This window comes from Poecile atricapillus, chromosome Z (genome assembly GCF_030490865.1).
Source record: "Poecile atricapillus isolate bPoeAtr1 chromosome Z, bPoeAtr1.hap1, whole genome shotgun sequence".
Classification (NCBI taxonomy): domain Eukaryota; kingdom Metazoa; phylum Chordata; class Aves; order Passeriformes; family Paridae; genus Poecile; species Poecile atricapillus.
In genome coordinates this window covers 133643858-133660200 of record NC_081289.1, presented here as the reverse complement: position 1 = coordinate 133660200, position 16343 = coordinate 133643858, and positions in this window count along the sequence as shown.

Here is a 16343-nt window from a genome sequence, read left to right as displayed (position 1 = left end):
CTGTGTGTGTCTGTGTTTGTGTGTGTGTGTCTGTGTGTGTCTGTGTGTGTGTGTGTCTGTGTGTGTCTGTGTGTGTATGTGTCTGTGTGTGTGTCTGTGTCTGTGTGTGTGTTTGTGTCTGTGTGTCTGTGTGTGTCTGTGTCTGTCTGTGTGTGTGTGTGTGTGTGTCTGTGTCTGTCTGTGTGTCTGTGTGTGTGTGTGTGTGTGTCTGTGTGTGTGTGTGTGTGTGTGTGTCTGTGTGTCTGTGTGTCTGTGTGTCTGTGTGTCTGTGTGTCTGTGTCTGTGTCTGTGTGTCTGTGTGTGTCTGTGTTTCTGTGTGTGTCTGTGTGTCTGTGTGTTTCTGTGTGTCTCTGTATGTGTTTGTGTGTGTGTGTGTTTCTCTGTGTGTGTGTGTGCGTGTATTTTTAGCAGCTTGGGTGTAGAATAAAAGTAACTTCATTCCCTTGACAAAAAATATTAAACATCTGACAAAAAGTGTACATTCAGCAATTGCATTCCACATCTATTTTCTTTGCCTTTTAAATTATTTATACAATTATACCCCCCATAGCTTCACAGTGCTTTGCACTCAATGAAAAAGTTTCTCTGTGGATAGGATTCACTCTTTTGTCTTTGTCTTACCTCCTATATGAATTGGAGAATCTAACATATAAAATACCATGCAACAAGAGAAATGGCAACTGATTATATGAAAAAATTAGATTTTTGTTACATGAATACCTCAAAGATAAAAAGAAAAGGGTTTATTTCTGCAGCGGGAAAACAGAGAAACAGAGAACAATAATATAAACACTGCAGGAAAACAAAGAAATAGATCATATTCCTAGTCTTGCTCTTCTGATTAATTCCTCATAAAGTACACAGATTTTTCTGGATTTAATTCCAGACACAACATGAGTGGCTTTTCACTGATGAAGTCACAGTCTGATGGCCTGAATTTAAGAGAATGGTGGAATCTAAATATCTAGCATCAGTTGTGAATCAGGTTATATGCAGTCAGGCAAAACACACTGGTAACATAAAATTATAGAGGTAATGAACTTGAGGCTGCACCTTGTCCTTATCAACACCGATGGCAAACTTCCCACTGGCTTTAGTCTAAATTTTTGCTTGTTTGTGAGGTTGGATAGATTATTATTAACTTGAAGCTATGTCACAGAAATGTTGAGAAGGCAAAAAGAAATAACAAGGACACAAATTTTAACAGGAAAACAAATCATTATATATTCTATAGAAAATAATTTGTGTTCTTGAACTGTAAGTTATCCTTGGAGTTCACTTTTTTGCTGATTTCTCTAAAATCAAACATCAAGAAAAGATTTACATTTTCTCTCTAGGAACTTCCTTGTTGCATTAGAGAAAATTAAGTCTGAGTTAAACCAGAAATTTGAAACTAAGCACTGACATTTTGGAAAAGGCACTTTGGTTAGTTTCAAAATGTTGTTTTGAAAAATGGAAATATTTTTTCAAAATTGGTATTTTCCCAGGGGTGGATGGGACTCTTTAAATTAGGAAATGCAGGAAACTTCTCCTCCACTAATTCATCTACTTGACTTAGGAATTTTAGAACGAAGTTGAGGCAGTTCTTTGAAGAAAAACTGAGTGTCTATAAAGAAGAATAAACTCCAGTGTATCTCTCCATCTGCACAATATTATTTCATGTCATATATTTTCTGCATTTTGCAAAGCAGGAACAGAAACAGACTATACATCTGTGCTATGCTGTATTAACCTGAAGATACCCTGATTTTTGCCCTAGTGCAAACAAGAACTAAAATGGATTTGTCCAGTTCACTGTAATGTTTAATAAACCACTGAATAGGACTTCTGCACATCCAGGGGAGGTAGATTAAAATATTCACCTGACAATTTTTTTTCCTAAATGTTCCTCAGGAAAGCACCAGGACCTTCTGCTGCTCTTCTGCATGTCCCAGGTTGCCACAGTTGTAGCTGTGTCACTCACATGTGTCAGAGCTCTAATGTCTAACACATATCTGCTCTTTCCTGCTTCAAGAGCATCACTTCCCTGCACTGTGTCTGATTTTCTGCAGATTTTCCTGAGGTGAAAAGAACTCATGCTCCATACAAACTCCATCCCCTTGTGCTGGATACAGAGCAGATACTAATCTTGCTAAGCCTAGAAGCTCAGCTCTAATGTCCAATACGGTAAGTCAGTCTCATCCTGTTCCAGTTTCATAGCTAAAGATTTGGAATTTGACCTTACATGATAGTTTTCATCCGGAGGAGCCACTTGTTTCAGCTGGGTGCACTAAGGACATGCCTCATATGACCAAAAGCAGCCAGACAAGGCTGGTGGTAACAGTCTGTCAGAGATGTGCTATGCTTAAACTCACTGTCCCAGCCTCAACACTCACAGAAAGACACTGGGATTACCAATGGACTAATTTTATATACCCCCCCCCCATTATTATAGATATTATTATAATTATATATTATATCAATATATATGTAATTAAAATTACCGTCTGACTCAGTCCTTCACAAACTACACTTTTCTGTGTTTCACCTCCTCCTAGTTTTGCCTTAGTAAAAAGATGAGGTAGCCATCAATCCTGGCTTTCCAGCCTGCTCCAGTGTCCTCCCCACCATGTTGTGCCAGGCTTAGGCCACAGCACAAAGGATATGTGCTCTTGCTCATTTCTCTGCTCTTCAACACCCTGCCCCTGAACTTCAACTTGCTGATAGAAAATCGTAGTCTGTCTCCATATGTTCCACACAAATGTTCTTTACAGTCTGCTACAGCCAAAAAGTCAGTACTGATTCTCTGGTGCACAGGAGAATCCAAATTTCCCCTGGGATAACATGTCACTTGCTTTCAGGTATTAGCTTGCAAGCTTTGCACTGTCACAGCATGCAATCACAAGTCTGGACCTTATTTTGATTTTTTATTAGTAGCTGATTGACACTGGTAGTCAGGTAGAAAATAAGACTGTTATCCTGGAATACAGTGAAAAGCAAATGGAGTTGCCAGTTGCTGCAGATACCTCAGGTTATCTTCTCATTTCCTCACAGAATGGGAGTAATTTTTCAGGGTTTTGCTGACATTTGGCCATGTGAGCAAAAGCAGAGTCAGTACAGTCACATCTGGCTGTACGGGTGCCAGACAGAGCATTCCAAGCCCCAGGGCCACCTTGGATGAGCTCAGCACAGCCCTAGGGTGTCCTGTTTCTTCTTCACTCATTCTCATTTTTTGGATTATTTTATTTATTATTGGAGGTGCTACACAAGCACCTCCAATATAAGGAAGGCCTCTCTTGTTGTTAAGTGCTAAGTTGTACTGGATAAGGGAAATCCCAACACTTGCAGAGCCCTTCATTTCACATTCCCTTACTTCAAAGGCATGTGAGGGAGTGTGGTTGTGTGTGTTCTGTTATAGCATCCCCGCTTCTCAAATGCAAAAAGATGTTCCTGGGATAACCCCAGGAATATAAGTTTGTACATGGCTATCTCCTTTGAAGAGGGTTTTTTTCAAGTAGGACTGCCTGTAAAGATAGGAAAAGGGCTAGTGGTTTTAAAGTGAAAGAGGGTTAATTCAGACTAGATATAAGGAGGAAATTTTTCATGCTGAGGGTGGTGAAACACTGAAACAGGTGACCCAGAGTAGCTGGGGATGCCCTATCCACAGAAACAATCAAGATCTAGTTGTACGGAGCTCTGAGCAAGATGGTCAAGTGGAGAATGTCCCTGCTTATGGAGGTTGGACTAGATGACATTTAAAGGTCCCTTCCAACTCAAACCATTCAGTGATTCTGCAAGTTTTTTTTCAGGATAATTCTTTTGGAATATGTGTTTTATGCTTCCAATGTATGTTCCATCGTAACACCTATGTCAAGCAAGCAGTCATTATTGGGCTGTGAGGGGGTGTGAAACAGGACTGGAGAGTCCCCTGAACTTCTGTCCTCAAAGAGGGACTGGGGAATAGGTAAGTCTGTGAATGTTCAGAAATAATATCATTTGCTTTATAATCATGTAAAAATACCCAGCTGAATAAATTTCCTTCCCACTGATTGCTGTCTGCTGTTGGATTTTTTTAGGATTTATGCAGAACACTTATTTTTTCCTCCACTTTAAACTACAAAAACTGAGTTTTAAAATTAAATCCTTCATTCTCAATATGATCATGTAACTCCTGGAGCTCAAGTTTTATAATGCAGAAATTGTCACCCCAACTGTTTCCTCAAAAAATTGAGAGATTCAGAGCTCCTATAGCTTTTAAATAGAGCTGGTTCCTTTATCTTCATCTTTGACTTGCTATCTTTAGCACTCTCCAGGGACTTATTTCATGTCTCTGATCTTACATACCCTGCACACTTACATGCTTGGCTGTAGTTTTTTCCCCTGGAGTTTGCTCTTCACTGGTTCTTCTCCCTGACACTCACTTTCTCTCTCTATCAAGATACATCCTCTTTTGGAGTGTGCATCTCAAATCTCCCTGTTTGTCTTTATGCTAAACCCATTTCAGGCCTGTATCCATGTACTTTTATCTTTGCCTTGCAAACAAAGCAATTTTTATCTTCTCTTTTAGGTGCTTTTTTCTTTTCTTTTATCTTCTGTATTTGTGCAGTTTATAGTTAAGGCTGTGCTAAACATTCTTGCACTCATCTCTGATGAAGCATTTTTTTACTCTCTGGATGATATAGCCATATTTTGGTGTTGTGAATGCTATTACCCCTTTCTTGCATGCAGCCATCACTAATAATTTTTTGTTGTTGTTCCTTCCTCCTAGTGATTTATGTTGGTATGCCATTACCTTGATTATGCATGGATGTAATTTTCATACACAATTTAGTGTAGAACGGCTTTGTTCATTTCAAAGGGGAAAAATTTAGCTGCACTACCCCATCTTTGACCATCCTTTCTCTGTCCAATTGCATGGGAGCAACCATCACAAAAACAGTTTTGTACCTCAGACTAGGCTGCTGCACTGCATTGTGGAGGTCAGGAAGGACAACATCAGCTGTACCCACCAGGTAGTGCCAGGCATGGAGGACTGTAACCTTCCTTTAATTTATTTACACAGATAGGAGTCAGTTGAAGGTCTCATTCCCTTTGTTTCCAAGAAGTGCTCTGGAAAATCAGTTTCCAGATTATAACCTGCAGCTCAATTCAATTTTCTAATGATCCACTCGTTTTCCATTTTTGTGCAAGATTTTTTCTGGAACTTATTTCACCAAAGTTTTCCTCTGTAAAAGCCTTTGTAGCCTAACATCTTCCAAGGTAGATTCTCACTCACAGAATTGTAAAATTGCTGAAGTTGGAAAAGATCTTTAAGATCATCAAGTCCAATTGAGCACCACCACCATGTTCACCATTAACCTGGTCCTCACGTGCACAGTCACACGTTTCTTGAAGACTTTCAGAGATAGCGACTCCACCACCAACCTGAGAAGCCCATTCCAATGCTTAATACTTTCAGTGATGAAATTCTTCTGATGTCTGACCTGAACATCCTCTGGCACAGCTCAAGGCCATTTCCTCTTCTCTTGTCACTGGTTGCCTGGAATAAGAGGCTGATCCCCACCTGACTGTAACCCTCTTTCAGGAGGTTGTAGAGACTGATAAGGTCTCCCCTTTTCTCCTCCTTTTCTCCAGGTTAAACAACCCCAGCTCCCCCAGTTGCTTCTCAAAAGGCTCGTGCTCCAGACCCTTCCCCAGCCCCACTGCTCTTCTCTGGACACTCTCCAGCACCTCAACATCTTTCTTGACCTGAGGGGTCCAGAACTGGACACAGCACTCGAGGTGTGGCCTCACCAGTGCCCAGTACAGGGGTATAATCCCTGGCCCTGCTGGCTGCACTATTTCTGATGCAGACCAGGATGTCCTTGGCATTTCTGGCCATCTGGCACACCCTGGCTCATGTTCAGCTGCCGTTGACCAGCACTCCAAGGTCTTTTTCCACCCAGCAGCTTTCCAGACACTCTTTCCTCACCCTTTAGCACTTCCTGGGGCTGTTGTTACCCAAGGGCAAGACTTGGTTTAATTGGCCTTGGTCCATGGACCTAGCCTGCCCGGATCCCAAGTGACCCACCAAATCTTAGACAAAAGAGCAGTCCCTTAGGGCTGGATTGTGAATTTCCAGTCTAAGCTGAGATGAATGGAAAGAACAGCATCACTTTGTGTGGTGGTCAAAGTTTAGGCTTTATCCTTACCTCTTGCCCCCTCATTTGCTTTGGAAAAGCTGGTATCACTAGCCTACAGAATTGCACCGCACTGTCGCCTGCCCTTTTACTGTCAGCCCCCGACAGTGGCTGGTTTCTACAGGAATGGGAGACACTAATTTTTCTCTGTTCTATGGCTATCCTTTTTGTAAGTCACCCCTTTGCTTCTCGTAGTGTGGGGAGAATGAAGGTATTTTTATTTCCTTCACACACTAAGTTGGAGCAGTGTCAATTTAGTTCTCAGACAGCAGGTCACACCAGCTGATGAACAAACCCCAGTGATTTCCTACAGCTTTCACAGGCCTGAACTTTGACATTTGATTTCTGAGACTCCCACTGCAGCTGAAAAGGTCTGTTTACATTCTGTTCCAAAGAGCTCTGTATGACATTCAAACTATCTTGTGTACATACAACATGGGCGGGGAATTTAATTGTTTATAACATGGCTAGGTATTCATAAGTGTTTAAAGAATCCCTAGGCCAAGCCACCAGAGTATGGTTGCATTTCTAAGTCCTATTTGTTTTTAAAATCCTTCTTCTTCATATGAAGAAAACTAAGCACTGTTTTTTATCACCTAAACCAATTTTTAGTTTTGTTTTTCTAGAGTTCATGAACAATGGGTTTGCAAATAGCAAGAGAAGTGGTTACAGCATGTGATTATAACCAGCAGCTGAGCATGTCTGGATGGTTTGTCACAATCACAGCAACACCAGCTCTACTGCACTCAACGGTGTCAGGCCAGCAGGGTTCTGATGTCTGGGCTATCACAAGTGCTTCAAAGTCAGGGGCCAATAGAACAGTTCCAGCACAGTTTGCTATTTTTTGGTGTGGGTTCTGGACTCTGGTAGTGAGTGGTGCTGCAGTGCCTCTGAGAGCCACAGCCTGAAAGCCAGAGTGTTCTGGGGAGATCAGAGACAGAATACTGCAGACACTGTCTTCCTGCTGTGCCTTTATGGCTGTGATGGACAGAAAAAATAGAGAAAAAAGAGTAGCTATTTAAGAATTAAATTATGCATAAAGTCAGCATTAGATTACTAGTGGGAGGAAAGGTTACAGTATTGTATTTCAGCAGTACATATTAATATAATATCTATCAAAGTGAAGATGAAAACATTTTAGGCTCTTAATTACATGCCACAAGGGCTTTATACAATAGACTAGGTGATGTGGCTAGATAGGGAAAAGCCGATTGGAAGATCTTGCGATGTACAGGAAGATAGGGCCCTTTTTTCTCCAAAGTTCCCTAACCCATAATAACACTGTCATGACATAAGCATAACTCGGTCATATAAAGCCATGCATACCGGAAATAAATGCTCTTCACCGTCCACCACATTGGTGTTCGCGTGTGATTAGCCCGACAGGCCTGTACGTTAGCTGTTGTGTCACTCATGAACCGGGTCGCCTCACCTCATCTGAGGCAACAACTAGGTTAACTGAGATCTTGACAAACTTACAGGCTACAGAAGATCAACATATATAGAGTTTATTGGTCAGAGAGGTTTAAAGAGTGAGCTTCTTTAATAACTGCCATTCTACTGCATGTGGAGAAGACAACATTAGGTGGAGCCATGTGGTGCTCTCTCAATACCAATTGCTTTTCAACAAGAAAATTGGTACAGGTGCTCTGGGATTGGTACAGGAATAGGAGTAAATCAAAGAATGCTCTAGGAAGATACAGAATGGTATTCTTGAGAAAAGATATTTAAATATGACACCAAGAAATCAGCATTCAATACATTTTAAATTGGCTTAGTCTAAGAAACAGTGTGATGTCTCACAGATATGATACTCATGATGCAAATACTTCTATTATTTCTGCTAACAGAGTGCATCTGGAAGTCCCTAAAGATCTGAGAAGTTTTTATGGGCATAACTTGCTTATTTCTTTCTTTCGAAAATATTTTTTCCTGATGGTAGAAAAAGGGAGAACACACTTATTCTTTCACCATGTAAAATAAAAAAAAAAAATAAAAAATTGTAATGTTAAATATAATGTTAGAATGCTTTTAAGTAATAGGAAGACTCAGTCATTGTCTTCCTCCTGGATGAGTGAGAAAAAGAAAGCCTTGATGGCTTTGAAAAAGGGTTTGGAAAAGACAAGCTACAAAAGTGACACTGCTCTTGGCTGCACCGGAGCTCCAGGCTAGCTCTACGGTGCCACTCCAGCACGGGCAGTCGCCAGGAGTGGGGAACTGCAGGGGAAAGGCGATCCCACTGCAGAACCTTCAGAGCACCGAATCCTGCCGGGCTCTGCCAAATCAGGCGTTGTGGGTGATGGCAAAAGGAAGGAGGAGACTCACTCAGCTGTACTTCCCAGGAACAGGTTTATTCGGGAGAGGGGATGAACACAAGGGTCTGGGCTGGGAGAATTCAGGACCGAAGAGAGCCCAGAGCACCTCTGTGCACTGGGTTTTATCTCAGGGGTGGGCACAGTCCAGGGTCCAATGGGAGCTCACTGAGGGAGGGGTGAGGGGAGGAGGTTACAATGTCAGGGACCAATGCGGATACAAAGAAGGCAGGAATACAACATAACAACCAATAACGTGTCGAGGAAGGGATGATATACATGGAAGGAGCTGGAAGGAAAGGTGGGGTTTATGATGATGGATGGGGAGATGGGGCAGGGTAAAGGTGATTGATGGGGAACATTCAGGAAAACTGGGAGGGGTTTACATAACAGACAATTGGGACTAAACCAATAACAATCAACAGGGGGGAAACAAGAACGTACTAACAAGCTTTAACAAATTCTTAACAAAATTAAATAAATGACTGCAACACTGCAACACAAAAGCACTGGAATCTTATTTTATGAGCGGACTGTCCCTTCTCCCCATACTGCTATAAGGTAATGTGCTGGGGCCAGACCCTTGGTCACTGTGAGAGGCACTGTTTTTCTGAAGCTTATGGAGCATCCTAGGAGCTGTCCTGACCTTAATCTACAAAGGATCTGACCTAATAAATTACAAAATATAATATGGCTGATGTAAATGGGATGTATATTTTTAAATATTAATATTTTTATATTTATATCATTTTTGGTCCTCTGTATGTTTGGCAGCAGCAAAGTGACCTTAGGAAATGTGGTTGCAAAGCAAAGATACAGGTGGCGTTTGTTTCTGTGGCAGTTTCAGATGAAACAATGAGCTTAGTTACATAGCAAAAAATTACTTGGTATCTCCTCTTAATAAAATCCCTGGATTTCCTGCACTCAGTGTCTTAGAGATTTTTCTCTATTATATGGAGGGACCTTTAGAAACTAGAATAGAGAAATACAGCCTGGTTTGTTCCATTTGATCAAGAGTTATGTATATGCCCTTTCTCACTGCTCTGTCTGGAGCCTGAGCTGAAAAGTGATCCTGAACTGAAAAATAGTACTATAAACCCAGAATAGCTCTACAGAAATGGGTAAAGACAGACAGGTTACTCTAAGCTGTTGTATTTTCCCTTTCAAATTGTGTAAAATTCAGTATTTACTTCCTTCTACAAAGAAGGTAGTTTATTTAATATTTGATAGAGCTCATTTTTTACTAGAATATAAACATGAAAGAAGCAGTTATCCAATGTAGTTAGCACAACAATTTTTCTGGCTATTCTTGTTCTTTCTGGAGATTTTATCTGGACAGAATTTAAAAACTTTTGCACATTTTTAGGATCTCTTGGAATCAGGCCTAATGAAACAGCAGACCTGATGACACTCATTGAGTATCCACATCCCACCGAGTACACGTGCTCTTTATACCTGTGCAGAGCAGGCACTAGACCATGCACACAGAGCTTTGTTTCTGAAAGGAAAACCTGGTCAAAGCCACAGCAGTACCACTGAAATGATAATATTACAGAGTACTGCAATTCAAAACAATTTAAAAAAGATGTGGCATATAGTAAGGAAATATCTCCAAAATGTGAAGTTTTCAATTCCTATTGAAGAATTTTTAAAAATTAAAAACAAACATTATTTTATTTTTCCCTTTAGCTCTTTATTTTCAACATTACAGCTGATTTTGTCAGCCTTAGGCTTAACATCCTTGTTACAGCATATCTGTGCAGATATTAAGACTATTTAGGAAACTCTAATAATCTTAGCATGAGCACCTGAAGAAATAGGGCAATCTTTAGGGGGCTGGGTCAATGGCTTCCTTTCTCCTGTCTTGTAAGCTAAATCATAATTTGTTGCTTCTTAACTTTTTGTTAGAAAGGAAATTTGGTGGGTTCTTACAGTGTCTATATCAGATTTCTGGTCTCACTAAGACTACACAAGTGTTTTGCTCTTACACAAGAGCAGTGTAGCTCGGATACCATCATATTCTTTGGATACAAAGTCCTGCATATGTGCATAGATCAGAATACAAAGTGGTGTTTCCCAGCTGCTGCCCTTTTTTGCCTTGAGCAGGAACAGGGTGGTTGCAGCCTCATGTATCCCCATGCATAGAGGTATTAAAAATCATGCCTAAACATCTCAAAATTCAACTGACAAGTGCAAAATCCACTAAATTCACTAAAAGGTTTTCGGTTGACTTTACCAGCTTTGGTTCCAGTCCAGTAAGGCAATTGTGTTAATAAGTTTTGCAGAACCATGTGGTCTAAGTTACAAACAAAATGTCTTATTTGTATTAGATCCCTACTAAAAAATGCTAAATCAGATGCAGAATTCATATTCGAATTACAAGCTGAATATACCATTCTGTTCCCTGTCTCTGAGAGAAAACAAATTGGTCTGTTCATTGGCAAGGGGACAGCTGGCCAAATTAATTCATAACTTCAAGTCCAAAACCACTGCCTCACAATGACTTTGCCTCTGCACTCGGGATGCCTTTCATCTCAGCAGGTGGTAACAGAGAAACAAATGGCAAGGTGTTCAGCATTGAAAATGGGGTGGTAATTTTAGGAAAACAAGATCAAGATAGACTTTGGGACAGGAACACAGTACCCTACATCCCATCCACTCTGCAATATAACAGGACTTTTGAGTGGAAATGCATGTCAAAACTGCCTTGGCATTAGAAAACTGCTGGAAAATCTGGCCTTGAATTCCAGCATCAAAGGAAATGGAGATGTATGTACAGGCCAGAAGGCAGCACAACTGACCAAGACTTGAGACAGTTTTATGTACACTAGCATGGGTGTCACACATGATGTGAGTGCACAGCTTCCCTGCACAGAAACCTTCAAGCACCTTCAGAGTTATGGTTACATCAATGGAATAGTACCCTCATCCCCTGAAAGTGCATTGCAGATCAGCACCATTTTCCTTGAACTGCTTTGCAGCCCACCAAGACACTTGGAACCTGAAATACCACAACATTATAAAAATGTCATTAAAAAAAGTCATTATAAAAATAGATAAGATAGATGATGATATTTCCTACTCCATAAAATCCGCTGCTCTATGACTACTCAAGAGTTCATTTGGTCATGTGCTCTTAGAGAAACAAAGAATCTCCCAGATCCCTTATGTTAGCAGCCTGGGCAGTTCTTTTGCTTGTGACTGCACCAAGCAGTCACCCTTAGCAGTCACAGTTGAACTTGTCCCTCTAGAATTTTGTGGAACCTAGATATTACCCTATGCAGTTAAAGCAAAAGGAAATTGCTGTTTTGTTTAAATCATCTTTCAGCCTAAAAATAAGAATCATGACTTTAGGATAAAATGAGTACCTCAGTAAACCACTGTTCTCATATTTGCACAAGCAGGGGTCTTTTATAATGACAAGAAAGATGTGAGATCATGTCAAGTTAGGCTTGTGAAATAAATAATACATCTTGTGAAGTAAATAACAATTTTTTAAAATTATCGTTATTTTCTTAGTCAAAAAATAAAACAGTTAAAAGGCTTCACAACTTATTCACCTTGTAATTCTACCCTCGTGGTGTTGGTGCCTTTATGGCTGGACCTACAAGCTATTTTTATATAAACATTATTGCTCTGCTAGGGCAAACACTTAAAACTGCTTTTAAAGATGTCTTAAAAAAATTACGATTTTCAAAAGCTCCTCAGAGGCTTGTCAAGCTGTGAGACAGCTGGAGTTACCTCTATGGTATTTTCTCTCTGTTTCAAAACAACAAATTAATGTGTTAAAAATGAAGTTTTCAGTGATCTTTAGAAAGAGACAGAGGAGGAATGTCTTACATGAATCAGTGATCAAAATTAGTTGGAGACCTCTTATCTTTTATATTCATGTAAACTGAGTGGACCATGTGATACCTACAAGAGAGATTTTTAATTTCGGGTTCAAGAGGTAAACTGGTATATGATGCTATATCCATGGCAATGTGTTAGAACACTCAAGACCATGACAAGTTACATGGCACTCATTCAGCAGTTTTCTCCTTGACTTGGAAAGAAAAATTAAACTTTAAAAACTCTTGCTTTTTCCTCCAGTGCTAATGTTTCTCTTTGGAAGGAGGAGAAGAGACTGACTGAGTGAAAGTGAACTAGGAGATCCTGTAGTCTTCCACTTCTTCAATAACCTTCCCAGAAGTGTCATTTCTTCTGCAAATTAATCTTTTAGTGCTCTTTCTGGCAAATAAGAAGGGAGGAGTGGATGATATCCCAGAGTGTTGTACAGCCCTTCAGAAGGGCCTTGACAGGCTGGAAAAATGGACAGAAAATAGCAGTTTGAAATTGCAGGTTCCTTCACCTGAGGAAGAACAACTTTGTGTACCAGCACAGGCAGGGGCCCAACCTGCTGGAAAGCAGCTCTGTGGAGAAGGACCTGGGGGTCCTGGTGGACAACAAGCTGTCCATGAGCCAGCGGTGCCCTGGTGGCCAGGAAGGCCAATGGAACCCGGGGTACCTTAGGAAGAGCACTGCCAGAAGGTCAAGGGAGGTGATCCTGCTCTGCTACTCAGCTCTAGTGAGGTCTCACCTGGAGGCTCTGCTCAGTCCTGGTCTCTGGAGCACAACAGAGACCTGGAGCTCCTGGAGTGGGTCCAGCAGGGAACTGCAAAGGTGGTGAAGCACTGGAACATCTCTTGTGAGGAAAGGCTGAGAGAATCAAACCTGTTCAGCCTCGAGAAGGGACAGCTGAGAGGGGACCTCATCAGTGTCTGTCAGTGCCTGCAGGGAGGGGTCAGAGGAGGGACCAGGCTCTGCTCAGTGGTGCCAGGCAGCAGGACATGAGACAACAGGCAGAAACTGATGTACAGGGAATTCCACCTGAACATGAGAAAAAACTTCTTTGAAGTGCAGTGACTGAGCGCTGGGACTTTCTCTGCAGATTACCCACAGAGGCTGTGGAGTCTCCCTCACTGCATTTGTTTGGATGCAATCCTGTGCCATGTGCTCTGGACCCACAGTGGTCCTTCCGAGCTGACCCATCCTGTGATCCTGTGATTCTGAAATCCGGATCACAAATGTGGGAAAAATACCCAGGGAGATTATATTCTATGCAAGAGATTTACACCTACACACCAGTCTGTGAAGTTAACAGAGGATACATATTATATTAAATACTGGGTGGGGACATGATACATATCATATTATTATATTAAATAGAAAAACAATGAAAGACAATCTTTGAAGTCACTTTTTTTTGAGGGCAGCAGAAGGACTGAAATAGGAAAACAAATATGAAGATACTGCTGTGAGCTCCTCAAAGCTTTGTGGATCCGTTTTTCTTTCTATTATCATCATCATGAAAAGACAGAAAACCCATCTTTTTTCCAACTCTTCCCAAACTTACAAATAATAAATATTTACTATTTGATACATGTAAACTTTATGAGTGTCAAATGGAATATCAAGTTTGTAGGAGTGCATTTCTTCCTTCTGCTGTTTTTCATTGCATTTACCATAGGTCCAAAGAAGTGAATTTGCAAGTGAACAACTTGATCTGCTAAACCACCAGGAATAACCCTGGGAATTATTGATTTATCTGAGGTGAAAGGGTGAGAAAGATGTATAAAAATACGCTTATATTCTTAGGTGAGAATTGTTTTGAATTTTGGTCTTTGTGCTTCTGCTGCTTCTTTATGAGTTGAATAAAGGACACTATAAAGAGTGTTTGAAATCAAAACAGTGCTTTCCCCACCTTACCAAAACACAGCCAAGGAAGACAAAAGGAGAAGGAAAACAAAGTTATTAAAACAGGAACCTACAAATCCACAAACAAGTCTGACAGAAAGAATAACTAAATAGCTTTCTCATAAATAATAAGTGTCAGGTTTAGCTCTTATAAGCTACCACATGTGTTGCTGGGCCCCATTTCCAAGGGGCTCCTTTGCTTAAGAATCTTCCAAACTTGTAGTTAAATTTACTCAGACTGGTCTTTGGAGATTACTTTGGACATCTATAGCACACTGACACCCTACTCTATGACCAAAGATCTGTGAAATTTTTTGCTACAGGAGCCTGAAAAAGTAATATTTACCAAAATAAACTGCAGGATTACATTTTAGGATTTGAGCACATAGGCTGCAACATCCATTTTGGAGTGCACACATGTGCTCACTCCTGATCACATTTATTTTAAATTTTAAACAAAATAACAAAGTTGGCCCACAAACAGAACACCAATTGTTTAGTCTGTGTAATCCTATTTTAACAGTGTAATGCATACTAGTTCTTAATTATAAATTATTATAAATTACTGTAAGTTATTAAAATTTATAAATATAGATTTTCTTAATTATAAATATACTGTAAAGTGTGACTAATAAAAAATGCATTGTGTATTAGGGAAGAACACTTGATAACATGTTAAGTACTAACATGACATAAAAAAAAGTGAAAATGAGTGGGAGAAAAAAAGTGAGACAACAATGAGGAATGCAATGGTTTACACTGGCCAGATGATTGCAGGGCTATCACCACTATTTTTCTTGTTGCTCATCATCCTCCAATCCTTCACTTTTGTTCTCAGTGCTTACCTCTGGCATGCTCGGAAGTCTGGGCCACAGCAAGGCCTTTCTATGTTATCTCTTGGTCTCTGTGCATATAACTACAGGTCTTGGCTGTGGTTTGCAAGTCCTGGTGGAATTCAGGTAACCCATGGAATGCATTCAATAAAACCACCCTCAAATGTCAAGTAAAGAGATGGAGGGACCAAAAAATAGCCTGGAATACAGCAGGAGGCAGGGAGGTTAGGAGAAAGAGGTGACAGCATGTGAATGAAGGTTGTAAAGACTCTTCTCTGTAGCACAGTCATAGCTTGGAGGTGCTCATGTGTGCTTTCTGTCAATGCTGCAGAGAGTCTGTATGAGAGACAATGGAGGACAGAAAAGATCTGAGCCCTTGGAGAAGCTGATGGACTTAAAACTGTCAGTTTGGGCAATAAATTTATGTGAAATATTTATTGATGTGACAAGAGAATCCGATGCTGTTAGTTTGGTCTTTTCAGTTTTCAGTATTTAATACATGTCCATGTGTAGTAAGTCTCTGATGTACAGTTGTTTCTATATTAAGATAAGAGTAAAGGGCAGGCAGCGATTGTTTTATGTTCCTTCCCCTAAATGAATTAAATCATTCATAAACTGTCTTATGGAAAACATAGAGATAGAAAAAGCCTTGAAGGCTCAGTTCAGATCCAGTCCTCAAATAAGTAGATGGTGTCAGAAGCTAAGAAACTAATAGGATAAACTCATCCCTTCACTGTTTCAAGGTAGTTTAAATTTACATAAACCTTTCTGTGTTTCCTAATAAAATCCTAAGGAAGAAGCCCTACCAATTCTTCAGGAAAACTAGAATTTTCATGACCATTGTCCCTTGAGTTTGTTGGGCAGCCTGAACCTCCTAACCCATTCAATGTATATGGGCTGTAGAGTATCAGAAACAGGTCTACCCAAGACACTCTATTTAGTGGAGCCAGAAAAAAAACAGTTTATGCAGAAGAATTATGGCTGTGAGATATTGTCATATGCTCTGTATGCACGTCTATGGCATTTTGTAAGTTAAGCAATTATTTGTTATAAAGATTAGAAGAAGCAACAAATACATTCACTTATGAAACATCACTGGTTTCTAATTTAATAGTAAGATACAAATTACCATTGTTTTTTTTGTTATTGCTATAAAACTAAATGTAACTTGCTAAATTAAAGTTTGCTGGTTTTAAGTGATATTACATTTGTGAGGTTTAACTTTGGAAGCTAGTAAGCAATAATCTTTCCATTTTCCATAAATTTATAAAGCTGCTAAAGTCAATAAAAAGATATTTTCTTCT